The sequence below is a fragment of the Balearica regulorum genome, chromosome 3 (genome assembly GCF_011004875.1).
Source record: "Balearica regulorum gibbericeps isolate bBalReg1 chromosome 3, bBalReg1.pri, whole genome shotgun sequence".
NCBI lineage: Eukaryota > Metazoa > Chordata > Aves > Gruiformes > Gruidae > Balearica > Balearica regulorum.
Window position 1 is genome coordinate 62,411,969 of NC_046186.1, and position 19,946 is coordinate 62,431,914.

At 40.9% G+C, this 19,946-nt stretch overlaps 1 long non-coding RNA gene across 2 annotated transcripts in view; it reads left to right on the plus strand.

The window, feature by feature from the left end:
* Positions 1-1,740: 1,740 nt before the first annotated feature.
* LOC142600998 (uncharacterized) overlaps positions 1,741-19,946 on the plus strand; it is a 34,567-nt gene continuing 16,361 nt past the window's right edge. Inside the window, exons 1-2 of one of the 2 annotated variants that reach the window (XR_012834541.1) lie at positions 1,741-2,012; positions 10,736-10,825. This is a non-coding gene — a long non-coding RNA (uncharacterized LOC142600998). The remainder of the gene's footprint in view (positions 2,013-10,735; positions 10,826-19,946) is intronic. The other variant, XR_012834542.1, reaches the window with a different exon arrangement.

The window sequence follows — 19,946 nt, forward strand, 5'->3', positions numbered from 1 at the left end:
CCAGCTTTGCCAGTGATGACTGTGAACCTAGAGCAAATCTGTCCCTCAGCTCACCAACTACAAAGAGTGAGGGTAATGTGGCTTTTTATTTCTGCTGTGTGTTTCATTTACTTAGCTCTTTAGGACATAGACTGCATTGTGTTAGATGTACGTATCATGAATCCCAATCTTTGCACACAAAGTCACAGTCTACTGGTAATAATGGAACAGAAGTGTAATGTACAGAATATTTGGTAAAGAGTCCCACAAAATACAAATGACTTGCCATCATCCTGTACTTTGATAGTCATATGATGTGCCAATGAGAGGTTCAAGGTTGTGACATGACTACTGTAATGTTTGGGTATGGAAGAGTGTCAGTGTGTACCAACTCTATTTTCCTAAAACAGGTTTGTGCAGGTGGTGAGCTGATTTATAACTGGATGGTGAATTAATTTTGTTCAGACCTACCCAAGTCTCCCCCAGGTAATGTCTCCCTGGTTTCTGTAGGAAGTCCTGGTGGTCTCTCACGTACCCGATCTCTGAGGGGCTGGCTGTCTCTGGCTGTAGCAGTTCCCAGGTCCGAAGGCAGTTTGCAGCATCTGAATGTCCCGGAAAACCTGGAGTCCACTCATTGATAGCTGTTGAGCAGTCGTTAGTGAAACTTTGTGCTGAACCTTGGTGAAAATTGCTTGCATAGCCATGAGAAAATTCATAAAGCAAAGAGCAGGGTGGAAGGAAATGCCTTGAAGATGCTTTAAGCAGAGAGCTGAGAAGCCCACTAGCTCTTATCATCAGAAAGTGACCTCAGAGAAGAAAAGAATATAATTTTTAAAGTTTTGGATCCTGGAAGAAAACTCACAAGGAAATTCAACATTTTCTCGCAAGATAATTTTGGTATGCTACATAGACTTGAAACAGCCTAGCCATAAAGGCAATGTTAAAACAATTATCTCAAGGAGTTGTGGTCAACTGAAAAAAATAAATAAACGTTTCCAAGTAAACTTCCCGTACTTAAAACATAGCATGGTAGGATAACATTAAGGCAAACAGAAAGACCATGAGAAGCCCAAACAAATCCTTACAGCTTTAAACATGAGCTAAATTGTTATATGTAAAAAATCAAGACAGCAGCTACCATTTGCATCAAGCAGTTAATGTTTTCTCTTAATCATAGCAATATTTTAAAAAATATTCTTTAGATTGAGATAATATTCTTTGTTTTACTCTTGAAAACATGTACAAATTCATTGTATTATAAAAGGTATTATAGTCTAATACTTCATAAATCTGCGCTGATACAAAGGAGAAATTTCTACCTTGTTATTTCGCAACTGTTAGTTTGTTTTTTTAAGGAAAAATACACCATAATCTGAATTTCTTTTTCCTGGGGAGTCTAGGAAAATAAAATTTTTTCCTTTCGTGACTCCCCCACTGCATGTGTTCGTACACATATAGGTGCACATGTGCATACATGTGTTTCCTTCCATGAAGGAGGTAATGTACTTACAGATATTCATGTTATCTCTACCCATTTCTTTCTTAACTTTAATAATAATGTTGTCAGAGTTTCACACCCATTTGTGCTTAAAAACCTGAAGTGCTTAAGAATTTTTAGATGTGAAATACTTTGAGTATATTTTTATTCTAGCAAATGAATGTCCATTTTTTAGCTGTTTCCTGTGTTAGGAAGTTTCTGTAGTAGCAATTTTAACTGATTTCTCTTCTGAACTAATCCATCCTTTTCAATGTCTCTAGGTAGTGTCCCCCCCTGCCATACTGAAGGTGGACCTGTGCAGCCAGGAATGCTAAAGTCTTGGGGCAAGAAGGAGAGGAGGCACGAGAGATCCTGATCTGTAGTTCAGTGGATACAATCCTGAACTGGGAATGGGGAGAGACAATTTTCATCCTTGAAGTCCAAGTAATTTCTTGGGACTTTGTTTTGGGGCTTTTTTCCTTCAATGACTCTCCAAAGAAAAATGCAGAAGCAGTCCATGGGACAAAATGCCAGGAATGCTATTGGCTTCCTTCTGGTAAGTGCCCTGATCTCTCCCTTGTTGTCTCTTTTTATGACTTCAAGGCTGGTTTATCAAACCTATGTATCTACAAGGTACAGTTGTCACACCTGACTCTCCTTATTGCCAATGGAAAACAAAAAAATGGGGGTCACTTAATCTCATCTTAAAGTAGATATTTAAAATGGTGAGTGAAAATGAAGCACCCACTCCTCAGGAACGGCAAAGGGAGCCTCTGGGACCGACCCGGATGTCTGCATACCGCTGGTGCATGGGCCCTTGTGGTGCTGTGAACAAAGCTACCTCAGGCCGGGTCTGGGTCAGAGTCCCCCACTGAAGTAGCCATGACTTAATATGTTACAGAAAAAGCCTGAGTTGAACGACCTTTTGTTTTCTTTTTCCATGTTTTTTCCTGCTGCAGTCTTAGTAGCAGGCACTAATATTTGTCAGTGCTCCAATTTTGATAAGAATGGAGAGAAGCTCCCTCCTTAAATACAGGAATTCCTGCAGAGAAGGAAGCGCGTTGTGCTCTGTTAGTGCGCTGTATGTGGGGGAAGGCATTGGAAGAGGATCAAAGGTGGGGTCAGTGCTTAAAAATAGTGTGTACCCAGTACCAAATGGCTGCTTTACCCTGACCACAACCACCTAAAAACTGTTCAGAGTTGCAGTTTTGCTCCCAGCATGCAAGCTGGATATACCCAAAGCTCAGATTGCAATCTATGAGACTGCAAACCCACATGGCCGGTAAGGTATGCTGAAACTCAGTTAAACAGATCCCAGTAACTGTGAGCACACTGTAACTGCCCCTACTTTTAAAGGAAGAACTAGCAAATAGATGGACACAGTTGGGCTCTTCATCCTCACTGGCTTCAGTGGAAGGTGATAGGGAAACTCTTAAATCAGGTTTGGAGATTATTTAGTCCTAGAAATAAAGTTATTTGGAATGAAAACACCTAATACAACAGAAGATCCTTGCCACCTCTTCCACAGCATGTTTATTCAGGATGGTATGTTATAAAAAGTAATGTCTAGAGTGTTTCCTCCCCTCTGAAAAACTCTGAAAGACGGAAGACACTCATTTTCTCCCACCTTCGTAATAAGGAATTAGAACTGCGTGCCCACCTTTTGTCTAAACTCCTTTCACTGCAGATCAGCGCCAAGATCAGTGTGGTACGGGGAGGATGCAGCTCTGATCCAAATGGTGAGCCGCATGAAGGGAAGGAGGACGAAAGAGCTAAAGGGGGTTTTCTGCACAGCTGAACCTCTTTCAGGTGACACCACCTTTAGCTGTGCTCAGCAATGCCAACTGTAAATTGCCTAACAATTCTGGTAGATGTACCCATGCCATAGATCTGCCGTTGTGTCTTAATTTTATGCTTCCTATTAATTTCTTCTGATTTATTTAATTTGTCAGTCCTGAGGTAAACAAATTATTAGCTGTATTACAGTAGTGATGCTGTCAATAAAGCCTGGAGCACTCCTGACTGAGCTGTGGCAGAGATGTTCAGGCTCCTTCATCCTAGGGTAAAACTAAAGCTTTGAAATTAAATACCAAAACACTTCTCTATGGCCTTTTCTCTTGCCTGCCTATAGTACCCAAACTATCTCATGTCTCTGGGTTTTTGCAGAGCAGAGGGTGGGTTCTGTACCCCCTCTTATGTCATCACAAACAGGTAACTACTAAGAGCACTTGTATGCATAGGAACAGTCCCTGAATGTAACCCAGTGAAATTAACTGCAGGGGAAACCTTAGAGCAGGAAATCACTCAGCTGACAGTATTATAAAACATTACATAGTTATTAAGTGGTTTTCCAGTAATTTTTCAGTACTCAGCAGAAAACATTATCATAACCGATATACACTAATTTTCTCTTGTTTATGTGTGTATATACTGTAACTTCCATTAAACTGCCATTACATTTACAAAAGGGATTCTGTAAAAATGACCTGGTGGTCTTCCAAATTTATTCTTTCAATGGCTCCAGATCAAATTTGCCTACTTTAAACAATATTTTTAAAAATTGACAAGTGTTGTGGACCCCACCTGGAATCAAGTTGTGTTCTCTCTGTATTGTATTTGTAATGTGGATGATTTATTTATCTGACAATGATATTAACAACGTTCAAGAGAGTCTGCCCCCCACAAGCCTTTCTCCTTTTCCACCTTGCCCTCCCAGGTGTCATCCTAGTTGTAGGGTGCTAGCAGAGGAAAGATCTGTGTTGGTTAGTCAAGTGAGGAGGTGTATCTGGATGACAAAGACAGCGTTCAGTGGGAAGATGCCATACTGAAGGTTTTCTGATCATTGTGATATTTTAAGACTAATGAGAATTTAGTACACATGTTGAGTGAAAGGATTTAGGCATCTTAAATCATGGAGAAACTAGCTTCATTCGTGGTTGTCTTCTGTTTCCTTCTACCTTGACTCTGGACAACTTCTGTAAGAGCAACCTGCAGCCCTAAATCCCACCCCAGACTTTTGTGTGTTACTGTTGGACATTGCCCAGGATCCGTGAGAAGGCTGCTTCACTGCACATCATGGCTGTATTGCTTCAGCCCCCCCCAACCCCCCCCCCCATCAATACTGGAATTGTTTGCTGGCCATTGTGCAGCTTCCCCAGAAGTAATAGGTCTGTCTGCATTCAAACATTTTGCATATACAGCTTTGTCAGCTAAGAGCACAGGAAGAGAAGAAAAGAAACATGCCACTAATTAAATCGTCAGTTCTGGTAAATGTTCTTGTACCAGCAAAAAGCTCTATTGAGAGGTATAACTTATGCCATTCGGGTAGCTGGTATAAACACTGCTAGCAAAAGTCTCTTACCAGGATACACCACATTTCCACTCAGAGAGTTTGTTGTGAAAGCTACGTCCGCAAAGATCTTGTGTTACAGAGAAGGCCCTAGCCACAGGGTGGAAGAACCATTATGTTGAAAGTTGAGTTTCATTTTTTTCTAGTCTAGAGCGGAGTCTGAAACTGCAGGAAAATGGGATAAATGAGCAAATGTACCCCAGTATCTCCTAACACTTTAAATGGTAGTTTGGCCTTTAGAGCAGATGCTTTGCAAATGTCTCTGCCTGGAAGCTTCTCATCACCAGCAGAGCCTCCAGATGATGATCCAGAGTGTGCAGGCTCCAGCAAAAGAGCTTCCACAGCCTGTGGGCTGCCTTGACTCATCCTGGTGATTTTTCTGCCGGTGCTGCTAAATGTTTACTTGGTGCAAAAGATGAATTACAGGCGGGTGTTACAGGTAATAACCTTTCCATAGAGCACACTGGGCAGGACATCAGACTCAGTGCCCTCAGGCTTCTGTCAGGCAGTGGCCATTTCCAGTGGTTTGCATAAGTAGAAAAATTCAGATGAGAAATATTTCCCTTCTGTCCGGCCTAGAACATCTGGACTTTGCTGAAGTCATTAGTGCAGTTATTTCACTGTGAACTAAATGGCAATTAGCAGAGTGAGGCCACACTAGAAACAGGATGCATGACTGAGATTTTTAAATCCCATAGTGAAACAAACAACCTGGGACTTAAGTGCAGAAGAATGAAAGCTCCTGTTCACACGGGTTTCATATCTTTACTTGCAGACAAGAGGGAAATGTGTCTTAACATAAGCTTCATTTTGAGGGAAATACACACATGGGTTGGCTGATCTATTAATTATAATCAAATTAAAGGAAACTGGTTTTATATATTTTAAACAATCCTTAGCAGTGACACTGCTATCACTGTTAGTGTCTGGGAGAAAAAAAAGAGAGCACACCCACAGTTTTCACTATTTGTCTGCATTTGTGTGTATCTGTTTTACTCAGTTTAGACTATGAAACTACTAGACTTGTCTGGTTCCCTTGCCTTTATGGGCAGCACAATGTTCTGGTTTTCATATACTATAAAAGTAGCGATGCCACAAAATTACAAGGGAAATGCTTTGGTCCCTCAGTATAGATATAATTAAATCTATCTACAGTGTTTTCATTGCGTGAGGTAAGGAATCTTAAATAAAATAAACAAGCCACTCAGGTAATAACATAAAGATGATTTTTAACACCGTATTATCAGACCATTGATGAGAATTTTCAATTACATATTTAAATTTAAAGCTTTTCTTTAATAAAACATACAGTCATTATCATATGGTATAATGCCTATAACCAGCTATACCTAACAGGACTGTAATCCTGTTGAGCTGCTGTAATGGCATGAACCACAAAAGCAAAACACGAGTGGTTTATCAATGTCAACAAACTCCCAGATGGAATTACAGTCTTTTATGCACTGTTTAGTTGTATGCTATTCATTATAACATATGACAAAAATTATGCTTCTATTAAAAATGCACAGATGAGAATATGTGTTGTTGAAGGGGACTTGTTTAAAGAGCAGAAGGCATCTGTCGCTGCAAAGCAGAGTCTCTTTCAGTGCAATACCTTTTCAGGCATATTTTCAGGATGATGGGGACTTGGATTCAAGCTCTGAAAGAAATACAGTGCTTCAGGCTCAGTAGAATATTTCTGGTTTTGTCTCTTCAGCTGCAATTTTCTTGTGTTGCCTGCCTTTGGGGAAATCTGGCCACCTCCAGAGAAAGCGTGAGCTGGAGCACGGCACTAAGAATCTTTGAGAAATAAACCACAAGGCACTGGCCAGGGAAATCCTTTGGGACCCATCGGGACTTCATAACAGAGCAGGGGCACTTCTAGGATATTTTAAGGATTGTTATTTTGTAAAACTTCAAAACAAGTAAAACATCACAGATTCCAAAGTTCCATGTGCTCTCTGTGCAGTCATGTTTGTCATCTTTTTACAAAAGCCTCAGTGTAAAGAAATCTTTTTCCCAGCTTGAAATTGCGACTGAAAAACAGTGTGGTTAGAGAAACATGGAGCTAAATTTTACCAAGTAAAAGTGTTTTCTGTGTTGGAACTAGCTTGGGAACTCTCAAAGTATTTCAAGGGATCTTCAGTGCTTCAAACGCCCCGAGGTTCACCCATATGTAGTTGAAATAGCTGGACTTTCCAGTATTTACAGGTGTAATAGCTGCACAGGCAGAGAGGAGGGATAAAAGCAGAAGAGGCTCAGCCTAGGGAAGTGGTTCACCATCCTTCAGAACCCCCAGGAGAGATGTTAGCTCTGTGGATGACCAACCCCTACGAGAGCATCAGCTCTGGGAATGACCAGAAAAGTTCACTAGTTCGCTCCAGGGAAACAGTGAAATGGGCTCTACAGTGAGAACAATGTCATGTTGTGGGTTTAGTTCTCTGGTGTGATATCAGAAATGGGGTGACAGCATTGTAGGATGGTGCTTTCTGTAGCTCTCAGAGCAATTTAGTTCCCCCATCCTCGAGAACTGAAAGGCTTATGCCTGCACACAGCTGGCTTACTCCGAGCACACTTCACGCAGGAACAACAATGGTGGAAAGAAACGGGATATACATGCGGGCTAAAGAAGAGGAAAACACTCTTTTAAATTCCACACTGCAGGGAGGAGATGCTCAGTGCAGATTTCTGCGGTATGTGCTGCAAGTCTTGGTGTGGAAGTTGTGTGACTGGGGACATAAATTCTGTCCCCACAGCCCCCATGATACATCCACCTCTCCGGCTGGCCACTAACGTGTGACCACAAACACGAGCAGTCGCCATCATCAGCAATGACAGTTTCTTTGAATTGCTTACCCAGCATCAATCTCGTCATCTGCTTTTCTTCTGAGTTGGACACACACGGAGCTGTCCTTCAAACATTCTGAACCTGGCTTAGTGGAGGGAAAGCAAGGCGTGCCTTGGGTTGATGATGGGTGATGGTAGCTGGGCAGTATAAACTGTACGTGGAGGACAAGCTCCAATTGCTTCGAAATGAACAGCATGGAAATAAGGTTCATTTGCAAGACAGCAAGATATTTTAAGGGCAAAGACTAGGAAATTAGCTTGAGCTGGACAGAAATATTTTCATCAGGTTAATCTTGTGTTTTCTTTGTTTTAATAAAGCAGATTTCATCCCAGTGTCTCTTCAGACCTAGTCCCCTAGATTCTTGCATAAGTTTTCCTTATGTACAAATCCGAATTTAAAGCATTGTTTTCAGGAAAAAAAAAAAAATAGAATGAGAAAGTTTCCCTGTAAGGTTTATATTTTGGATTTTTCATTGTAATTTGTATTCTATAATTCCATGACATGTCAGTAGAAATATGTTTCAGGATAGTAGAAATACCCCAATAACATGTAGTAGTTGCAATATTTCACATTCCGTTTTTAAAACTGAAAGAGCCTACTTTGTGCTGACTGAAGTATCAAATCCTCTTTTCCATAGCAAATGTCTCCTCTTCATCTTCTAATGAAACCACTTGATACCATTCCATAACAGGCACACTTACAGCTAACGGGAACAAACGTAAAAATATAAAACCACAGATGAAATTTAAAATGAAATCTCAATTAGCAGAAGAACATTACCTGCTTTTCAAGGCAAATGCCAGAAAAGCAGAACATTTTTAGAGAAATGTTGTTACTATAATTCAGAATTCAACTGGGGGAAAAAAAAGAGAACTTTAAAGCTTTCTGCAAGTATGACTTTGCTGTCCTTAACAATTTCCACAAGGGGACTAAAAGCAAGAATAAAACCAGGCCCCGCTCCCTGATCCCTTCCCAAATCCTTTGGTGCTGCTCCTGTCTGCCTGCAGTTGGGTGGTGGGTAATTCTTGAGAGAGCTAGAAGTAGCAGGTGAGAGGGTTAAATAAGCTTCTTAAACAATTTCCATCCTGCCACTGCCCTGTTTTAAAATCCCTGAATTACTCACCAGCAGAACTGTTTATTTCATTATTAAAATGAGACTGCAGGGCTCTCCCTTCTCCCACCCATGCATGATGTTCACGGAAGGAGAACTACTCCCACGTGATTACAAGGTCTGCTATTAAGTGTGAACTTCATATTTAATTGTAATTGCTAGCAAAATATAATTTAACAGCAAAGTATGCTGAATTTGTAACAAAGTACCCCTTTTATTTGAGCAGGAATATGGATGCTGCCCAAATGTATCCGCATGGTTCCAATTAAGTGGAGGAATGTTTAATGTAAAACTCAACTTGATGAAAATAACTGAAGTTTCTGACAAACCAATAAATTGGAGTCTAGAAAGCTCTGCGTATACAGTACAGTCAGGGAGGGGCAACACCCGCTGGGTCATCAATTTTGGTGCAGTCTTCCTGTTCGTTTATGCTAAAATAATACTATGTAGGTAATTCAATTTCTCCCCAGCTGTAAACATAGAGAGGAATGCTGGATGCAGATCTGGCTGAGGTTGGAGGGGGAGTCTGGGCTGAATCCTTAGCCCCTGTGCAATTTCCAGACTGAAATTTTCAGAAACTTTAAACCTAGGGTTGCTTTTCTTCTTCTTCTTCTCCTCTTGGGGGGCTACCACATCAACAGTTGTCAAAAGGATCCACAAAATACCCACTCAGAAGATCTGAGCATTTGTTGATGAAGATCTGAACGTAGGGTTCCCTGTAGGAGCTACCAAGGACACCAGGCATGCTGCAAGGAGACTTAGAGCCAGAGAGGTCTGCTCCTCTCAGCCCCCATTGTTACTGGCAGGTCCCATCTCAAGGTTTTGTTTAAGCTCTAGGTAATGCTGGAATCAAATTCTGATCTTGGATACCACTACATAAAACTGGATGTGCTCCACCAGCTGAGTTCAGAGCATGACCCTCTACCTAATACAGGTTTTGGGTTGTTTTTTTCAGTAGAATTGCTGAATTATGAACCTAAAGCTGTGGTGGTTAATCAGCTGCATACATTAAGGAGGAAAACTGTGGTGAACTGATTGTTTTAGCAACCTCAATGTTGCATATAAAACATACAGCCCTTCTTGGGAGTCCTGTCTTTAGGAAGAGGAGAGGTTCAGAACTATGAAAGCAGCACAAATCCCCAGAGAACTGGAGCCACAGGATGCTCTGTGTGTCCTTGCAATGAGAGCTGCTGTGCATGGTAGTCAAAATAATCATCAGTTCTTTAGCGATTAGAGATACACCTTCCTCAGGGAGCAGGCAAAATAGACTAGGTGGGGTGAGTGCAAAACGAAGGCAATAGATTGTGAAATTTTTAACCTTTTCACTTCTGCTGTTCCTCACTCTTCTCCACAGCCATGTCTGTGGGCAGCACAGGCCCAGGCTTTCAGAGGCAGTGACATGCCCAAGGGGTTTCACCAGTAACTAGACCAGGCTCTGTAAAAGGGACTAACTCTTGGGTACCCCAGCTGAACCCATCACACCCAAAAAGTGCGAGAGGAGAGCGTGCTGGGAAATCACATGTGCCAGTGTGGGTCTCCTTATCCTCTGAACCACCCATGTGTGGTCTACCTAATCCTCTTTTTTTCATTGCAAAATTCATCTCATACACTCATTTTCCCTCATTCTTCTCTGTCTTGCATACTGAAATGGTGGACTCCTCAGCAGTGATTCCTGTACCTACCAGGATAGTGCCTGATCTCAGCCAGGCTATGACGTGCTCCTCTGATATGCATAACAATTGATCTCAGTTAACATAAATCGTGCTGTAATTCTGCTCAGGGCTTGCGTGAGGGCTATTTCTCTGAACTCAGCTTGGCATCTTCTCTTACTCAGGTGTATTGCTAAAGGCTCTTATGCAAGGGCTGTTTTGTTTCTCCAGCCCCCCTCCTCTCTCCTCCCCACCTCAACAAACAGCTTTGTAAGACAAAAGAAAAGCTGGCTAATTAATGTACCCTTTCCTCTCTACCGAGGAGAGATCTGTTTACACTTGAAGTGGAGCAGGCCAGGTTACTCTGGCCCTCCCAAGGCCAGGATAAGAGCAGACTTTAAACCAGGACTGTGTAAGTACCTATGTTTGCTAGAAATATTTCGCTTCTTAGTCCTGTGACCAAAGCAAATTGTTCACTTGAGCTGAACACGATGGGCTTTTATGTCCCATTATGGGAAATGCAATCTGTGTGATCCTGAGAGCGTTGTTTGGTAGCTGACAGTTGAGGGTCAGTTCAAAGTAATTGTTTGCTGTCTCCTGCTCTTCCCTTCCATTTTCTGGCTGGTCTCTTGATGGGAGTCTGCTACAATCAGCATTTAAGTGTCCTTTTTAAGGGTAAAAATATTATTTTTGCCAATTTTTCTTGTAACTTTACAAATTCAGATTGCTTTCTTAGGTAATTTTGAAATATGGCGACAGAAATACAGACTAAATAATCAGCAGCGACTCAGAGGATCTAATATGTATTTAAAATGATCAGGATATATTGTTCTATTTTCCCAGAAGCTTAATAATGAATAACCATAAACCTGGCATGCTTATATTAATCTCTGTAGGATATTAGAGTTTGCACTCAAGACCTGAAGTATTTTTTCAGCAACAGCACCGGTTGGTTTGTACCTTTCCCATTTCTTCTGTGCTAGGCAGATCAGTACATAAGCCATGTGCTATTTTCTTATTGCACGGAGACAACAGCTAGAAGATCATGTGGAGAGAGACTAGACCACATTTGTATTTTCTACTGTTGAAATACTATCAACAAGTTCTGCTTACATATGATATTTCTACACTTTGGAAGACACTTTTTGTTTCTAGAACTTTAAATTGGTACTTATGGAATAGTTTGACATTTTCGTGTGTTACCTTTATCTCGGAGTATAAACTTATGTAAAGTAACTGAATAACCAGGAGCAAGTTAAAACTTCAGCATTTAGGCTTAGGCACATCAGTAAAGTTACTGGAGGGGAATGGTTATGTTTGGACTTGTATTTAACTCCCTGTGGGTGTCCACCATGGGTTCCTGATCCAGCAGAGCTGGATCCTGCTGGATCCTGCTGGCTGCAGGAGTCATCCATCGGCAGTGGGAAGCTGCAAGGGCAGAAGTTATTCCAAGATCATGCGGTTCTTTCCCTGCAACAGTCCCTAAGTTAGGGAATTGGGAATTTTTTGCCCTGGCAAAGCTAACAGCATCATCAGCATCTTTTTCACCCAGTAAGGTAACACTGAGCTGGACGTAAGTCTCTGTGTTAGGAGCATTTGCTTGCTTTAGAGGAGCTTCACAGCAGCTGGAGCTGCATCGCTTCTCTGGCTGCCAGCCTAGCCAGTACCTGGGTGATGCAGCCACGCGGCTTCTTCTGCAGCTAAGTGTGTCTTTTAACGTCCTCTTTGCTTCCTGATATTGAAGATTAAACACCTCTTTTGTGCTTTTCTAAAGGCTTTACCTACCTTTTTCATGTCCGTGCACGCACAAAAGCAAATCCGGTGCTGCCATCTGTGTGGCCACTGCCCAGCCCCGCTCTGCTCCTGAAGGTATGTATGTGTGGTATTAGTGGTCCTGGCGCGGCTGCAGCCCTGCTGAGGACTGATGTTAGCTGAAGTGTATATAGTGCTTAAAATGTCAGTAGGTTTTGTGCTCTTAAAAGTGATGGACTAATACTCTTTGGCTTGCAGCTGGGATAATGTAAGTTTGCCCACGCAGTTTTGCCAAGCTTGCTCAGTCTTGGTCTATGTTCCTTCTGCCGTAGAGGCTGTAAACCAGACTAGACAAAGTATTGAAGAATATCCTGTAGGGAATAATCTTGCTGTGGGCTCACGGTGAACAAAATGATCTCATAAAGCTTTGTCACCTTTAGTTTTTATCATTCCGTTTTCTCCAAAGCAGGTACCTGTTGGCCAGGTAGGGAATTTTGTGATGTGCAGACCTAGAGAACAACATCAGACCTGTGGTCTTGGTTTGTCAGGGCTGAAAAGCCAGCTCCAGGATAGGCCCACGGGGGACACTTTAACGTTGTCATTTATGTGGCCCTCAGCGAACAGATGTTCTGCTGGACATTTCCAGTGGCGTGACAAGCTTTTTGTTCTCATCAGAATTTCCAAATGTCTGGAATATTGGAGCAAGAGAAACCGTATCTTTCTAGAGCTTATTTTAATGGAATGTATTATGAAAAGGAGTCCTTAGGAAATAGAAAGTCACCAGAATGCTTATTAAAATGACCTTAAGGTCAGATTCTGCCACTGTTAATCACAATAGTTGTACCTTATTCTGTGAGCTTTCCCATTGGATTCAGTGGGATTACTTAAGGAATTTGGGTACTACCTGGTGGGACCGAAGTGGCAGAGAGGCTGACTCATAACAAGGTTAGCAGCTGTAATGCAATGTGCCTTCATTTTTACCTTCTATTTTAGCTAGGTAAAAATACTTCATATGCAAGTTGTTTTCTTTGGAAGATCTCTTCTTTACAAGGATGACATTTTATGTAGCAATTGTTAATATATTCTATAATTTTTATCAATATTTTAATATATTTATTGTTGTAAAGTAATCTTTGTTGAGAATTTGCTTCTAGATTAGAAGGTCTCCGGTTTTGGATTAAAAAAATTACTGCAATAGGAGAAAGAAAATAATTTTATTTTGAACTCTCCTTGAAATTCTGCAGGTTTCACAAAGATATTTTCCAGGGTTTGTTTGTATTTCTTTTTTATTTTACTTTAAGCTACTTCTGCCAAGTAGCCTGATTTAGAAGAACTGGGCAATACTTCATGCTCTTTCTGAAATTATAAATAGAGGACAATGACTTGATTCAGTATTTTAACAGCTGCATGAAACGGAGTGGGACCACTATACAACTCTGAATATAAATGGGAAACTCACCTATGAAGAATTATTTGTACTTCCACAAAATGAAGTCATGAGAACTTATTTACACACTTTTATACACTGGGAGAAAGAGATGCAAAGATTAATTTTTTTCTTCTCCTCTTCTCCTCACTGGAGAAGAAAATGAATTCGGCTTAGGTTTGGCTTAGAACTAAATAAGTTCTTGTCAACCAGAGACACAAACTACTTCTTCGGGTGTTTATGAGAACATTCTTAGCTTTGAGCATTAGTTCAGGTTGTTGAACGTGAACTCAAGGGTTTGAGCACTGCAAGAAGGTATTTCACTCATAAAAGCTTTTGTTTTTCAAAATAATACTTTTTTTTAAAAGCCAGCAAATTTTAAAACACTGAAATATAGTGTAATTCTGTGATACACAGGTTTCGGTGCAGAAGTCTAGCCCTTTCAGAGGATTTCAGGGGATGGCAAAGGATTTAGGCTCTGTACTAGCCCTGTGCTCATGAACAAGCTTAACACTGTCTACTCTAACAGTGAAATTGTTCACATCAAACATAAAAATCAGATTTTTTGAAAAGAGCTTATAGTGATTTTACTGAAGGGCTTAAAATGATTTGACTGTAATTAAGTGTGTACTATGCAAATTTAATCCAGCAGAATCAAATGTCAATATTCAAATTGTGAAATACAGGGTTTAATACTGGTTTCCTGTGTCCTGCTGATGTGATTGCAGTTATTGGAAAATATTGTGACAGAAATAATCATGATTATAGAAAACAAAAATTAGAATTTAAAGTAAATGTAAGTTTGAATGATGTCATGTGAAAAGACAGGATTCTTTTGCTTCTTTCCTTGAGCCAAACTGTGCCTTAAAAGTATGTATGTAAATGTCAATGATTCTTGCAAGTTTCATGGATATAAGGGTGCAAAATCAGGTGGAGTGTTCAGCTAACCAAGAATAATGATTTCTTATTTGTTATTTTTCTAAGTGTAAAATGTTTCCTCAAACAGGAGAGCCAAAGAAATCTCTTGTTATTTTTGAACGTAGGTTAGTCAATGTGAACCATTAAATTCTGAAAATACTTCTGGTCTATTTGGACAATATTTCTGAAGAATTAGTGCATTCAAAGGAGAGTGAGATTCATATCATATTATACCTAAAAGGAAAAAAAGAGATAGCTGTTTACATTTATCAGCTCCAGAGGAGGAAAAATCTGCATAATCTGTTCTGGTTTTTGACAGCACAAGATTGTTCTTTATTGTGTATCTATAAAGAGTTTTCTCCAACACAGTACTTAACAGCCTAAAAGCTGAAGGCAATATTACTTTCCCAGAAAATTCTTTTGTACACTAACACCTCAGCCTCTGAGAAGTACTTTTTCCTCTGGTTGGCTCTAATGTTCCCCTTTTTTATCCACTGATACAATGTTGTGTATTTTTATGTATAATTCCTCTCTGTTAGAGATACAGGAGGTCTTTCAAATATTTGTAAGTTACATTTGCCTCTGAAATACCCAATATCCAAGTTAAGCTCATTTTGCTCTTTACATTTCTCGCCTGCACATGGTGGTAGCAGTACCACACCTGCACACTTTACTTTCCAGTCTTAACGATAGCACCTGGAGAGCGCGGTCACGGGTCATGGTCCCACGGCGCTAAGCATGATGCCAACATAAACCAAGGCGCCATAGCTGCCATGGAGATTTCGCAGGCCGAGCATAAAATGGGGAGACAGACACCAACGTGGGGAATACCAGAAGAGCAAGGGAAATGCTGGTCAGCCCTCAGTGCTTAAAAACTAAGGGTTTAGGAAAGGCCCGTCCGTGGCCAACCCTTGAGCAGTGGTTTACTGGGCTGTCTGAGGGTGCGCTTTCCTTCAGTCAGGTCGTCTGAGATGGGCTTCTGAAAAACGGCCCTAAGGAAGATTGCTTTAAACCGACAGCAAAAAACTTCTTTTGGTGTATGGGTTTAAGCCTCAAGACATTTCCCAGGAAGGAGAAATCCCTTGGCTTCCATGTGTGTATAAGTGTATTTAGTCTCTTTCTCCTCAGGCAGACAGTCCCTGAGTTTCTCATTTCATAGTTTGCATTGGCAGGAAGCAAGAGAAGTTTATTATATTTAAATTTATTTATGTTATACTTGTGACTATTATATTTCTTAATATTTTAAAATGTCATAAACATTTCAAGTGCTGTGGGCTGAATCATTGCAAATCACAATAAATCCCAGTGTTCAGAAAGTAAATCAAAGGGGTCTGTCCCCTCAGCCAAAAAGGCACTGGACCAGAGGAGCCTCCTTCAGGGGGAGTAAAGGAAACCTGTGAGCCCCCCAGGGCTGGGGTGCGCGGGCATCCCACTTGAGGTACAAATGGATTTGTGGGTTCTAGAAATGCAGTGAAATGAGTGGCTGGTAAGTACTCAAAAGAAATATCAGGACAGTATCTGGATTGTGACCTTTATGGGAGACCCAACCCGTCTTTGTTGCAAACCGGTACAGCACCTAGCAGGGGACTGCCCGGCCCCAGTGTCCTCCATCCCACCGTGAGGTCCCAGCCCTCAGCAAGAAGTAGGAGATGGAGACCTCCATCTTGGCTCACTGTCTTGGTGGGACATGGTCACCTCTGGAGAGAGCTTAGGACTCCCTCCTTCTACTCCCCATCCCTTTTGGTACCTTCTGCTTTGGTGGCTTCACACCATCCTTTGCCTTTTTTATTCACAATGTTACACTGCACCCCCATTTTCACCCCTTTAGCTAGAAAATCAAGCTGAGGGCTCATGCTGTGGCTCGAATGAGGGCCACACAGAGTCAGCCACGCTGACCCCTCAGTTCCCACGAGCATCAGTTTCTTCCAGGACTGTGACTCCCACGTTGCTGTCTGTGACCCGCACCCCACGTTCCCAGCTGCACGCATTCACATGTGGCCACTTAAAATGTCTCCTTCGGCGTACGATCTGTTTAGGCATAAAATGTTCCTTCTTAAGAGATGTTCTGAGTTATGAATGCACTGGAAAGTATTGCATCTGGGTCTTTAAAATACAGAAGAGAATGGTTTCTTTTGCTTTTTCAGCACTTTTATTACATATTCTAACCCCTGCCATCTCATTCTACGGTATGTTTACTTTTGCTTTTATGATTGTTTTTATCACCACTCTGATCAGGTGAACATCTTTGGCTTTCTCTATCAATTTTCCACACTTTGTAGTGTGTATTGCTTGCTGTACCTTTGTCTTGGATTTGTTATTTATGACTCTATTTCTGTTTTTTTCCCCTCTTGTTTGCCACTGAGTCACAATGCATTTGTAGCCAAAGTTGTCATCCTCGGTTGTGCAATAGTCTTCTTGGGCCTTTTTCTCATAATGTAATAAATTATTTTTAAGCAGGACTTCGAGGTTTTGCCATCTAACCTTCTCCTCCCAGTTTTGCTTATAGGATTCCTTACTTTTGAAAACTAGGTTTTCTGATGGACCAACTCTATCTGCTTGTGAAATGTAATCTGATTCTATGACAACTTCTAGTTTTTAGTCCAGTAACTGATTTACCTTTATTCACCAGAATACAACTCAAAATGGAGGTTTACACTATTGCTGAACTTTTGGTCTGTAGGAAATCTTTAAAATAGCCCTACTGTATCACTGATTTTTTTTTTTTTTTTTTACATGGGAAAGGAGGAAAACTTTTGCACTTAGAAAGCTTTGGGATTTCAGATAGTAATTTTCCTTTAACCTTGCTTACTTAAGTAGCATTAGCTGCTGGCAGATGTCATGCTAGTTTATCCTCACTAACCAGGAGAGTGATACTTCTGAAGAGGAATTCAACCCCCTAATTCATTGACATGAAACTGGCTTCAGTGAGGGCTTGGGTGAGTCCATATTTCAAGGAGTATGTGTGAAGTTCAATGCGCACATCACCCATCTATCGCTGAAATCTGTTGTTCTGCTTCTGTTTCTTCCACCCATTCTTCTAGAGGAATGAAGACAAGGGTGATGTTCTGCTCAAGTGGAATCCCAACTGCAGATATCCTGCGTTTGGCTTTCTCTCACCTAATGCTTGATATCAAACTAACAACACGATTTTTTTCAGGATATGATCAGTTGTACAGTGTTAGAAAATGCCGCACTATGGTGATTATAACTGTAATAAACTAGAAGCTGTTTTCCTGTCTGGTAACTGGCTGCTTAAGCTCAAATTCAGGAAAGCATTTCTATAGAAAAGCAAACTTAGAGCGTGCTTAACATCAATCACAGGTCTGCAGCACATTAAGGTACATTTCAAACAGAGAGAAGCTTAAGTATGCATATAGGTGTTTTTCAAAATGGAGACGTCAAGCATAAATGTGAGAAGGGGATTTTGCAAGAAATCAGGACGAGGTCTGTGTGCTGGTATAGGATTGTATCCAGGGATAAATCTTTGGTGAAGGGCAGTTACCTTGTTTTCCTAGGATTTTTGCTACACAGTCCCATAGATCCCACTCAAGCAGCCCTGTCGTGAGAAACTCAGCTAGCAATAAGGCAAGCAAAAGGGAAGAAAAATAAAGCAGAAGTTTTTCTTACCAGTCAGCTGGAATACGTTTGGCAGAAAGTAACACAGTTGTTCAGATAACTGGGCATTCAAGCTAGAGATGCAGTCTGTACTACCTTATTTTCCAACAAATGTTTCCACTTTTTTTCAGTTGAGTTGCCATTGAGAAGATTTTGATTAGTTATTAATCAAACTTATTTACAAAATTCTATGTCTGTAGTTAATTTATGAGTAGTTCTTGGCACACTTCAAACAGCTGTAATGGCTGTACAGTGTATATGGTGTATTTCTGTTTCCTGACTGGATGAGGGGAATGAGATTTCCACTGCAAATATTTTTTGTAGGACTTCAAAATTTGCTTTTCCCGAGTATTTAAAAATATTTTTAATACTGTTTCCATGAGCATTCCTGTTTTTGTGAACACAAAGTCAACACAGTTGAAATGAAGAGTTTAAAATTTTAAAGGAAAAATAAAGTGTTTCTTTTTAGTGCAATCATCCAGCTTGACCCGAAAGTCACTTTAATCCTAGTTCTAAGGTTTCATAGGGAAGTACACAGCCACAGGCACGTTCACACATTACTTGTGTTCATGGAAGCATTAATTGAATTTCCAAAGTCCTGTCTCAGCACATGCTACATGCAGCGGGAAGGATTCTTTAAAAGTCTTTCCCACTGTTGGATCCCAAGTCCTTGTGGCAGATGGCTTCATATAGGAGAAGGAGGAAGGGAGTACCTAAAGTTCAGGTGGATAACCAGTTATGGGAATGACACTATAACGCAAGAGGCATTTCATGGGATGAAGGGAAACAAAGTAGTGTCGGGGCTGACTACAAAATGGCAGTTTTCCAAATTGTGGGAAAAGAGAGTCATGTAGTGGTGGTCAAAAGCATTTTTACTTTGAATTCCTGAAAGAGGAGACACTTTTCCTGTACCATAAGTAATGCTACCAGCAAGAGAGAGCCCCTGAGCATTTCTGAGTGACATACAAACAGAATCAACAACCTCATCATTGGCACAGAAGTCACACAAAAATATGCAGGAAAGACCCACCCTACGGCTCTTTCATTAAAGGTGGCTTTTCTAAAACGCCTCTGATGCAGGTATCCCTACCCAGCGAAACCCAGACTGCCCCTGCGGCAGGGTGGGATGGATGTGCTGGACAGAGGTCGGATTAGATCTCCTCCCTGTCACGCTCCTGTCCGTCTCCATGTGTCCCGACGAGGAGCAAAACCTGGCACTGCAGCAGGGGAGCACCGGCATTTCGCCGAACTAACCCAGACTCTGTTCTTGCTGCTCGCTAGCAATGGTCAAGATTGCCTTTCTCTCTGATCGGTTTATTTGGGTCTTGGCATCTGTCCGACTCTGAAAGCACCATGCTAGACCAAAAGGATCTAAACCTCAGGCTCAGCTTGGCTAGGTTTCTAGGGATTTTACAATTGAATTTTTTCTTGTGCAACATTTCCAAGAAATACTTTACAATATATATTTTTTTAGCATAGCTGTCTGTCAATTTTCATGGCAAAAAAGTATTTGGAAACTGGAGAATAGTAATTGTGGAGTTGTTTTTAAAGGAATCACCCTACACCATTCTAGGCCAAAATCTTTTATTAAAGTTTTATGAAAATCCTCCCTGTTTTTTACATTCCAGTTGAGTCTATTAGCTTTGCAGGTTTTTGATGATCTAGCAGGTATAAGCACTTCTCACATTAAATGCAGTGTTGACAAAGGAAATTCACTAGCAAAGGTTTCATTAACTGGGGATTATACTGAAACCTTTTCCCAGAATTGCCAATAAATGGAGCCCTAATCCAAAATTTGGCTTTAAATTCAAGTGCAACTAAT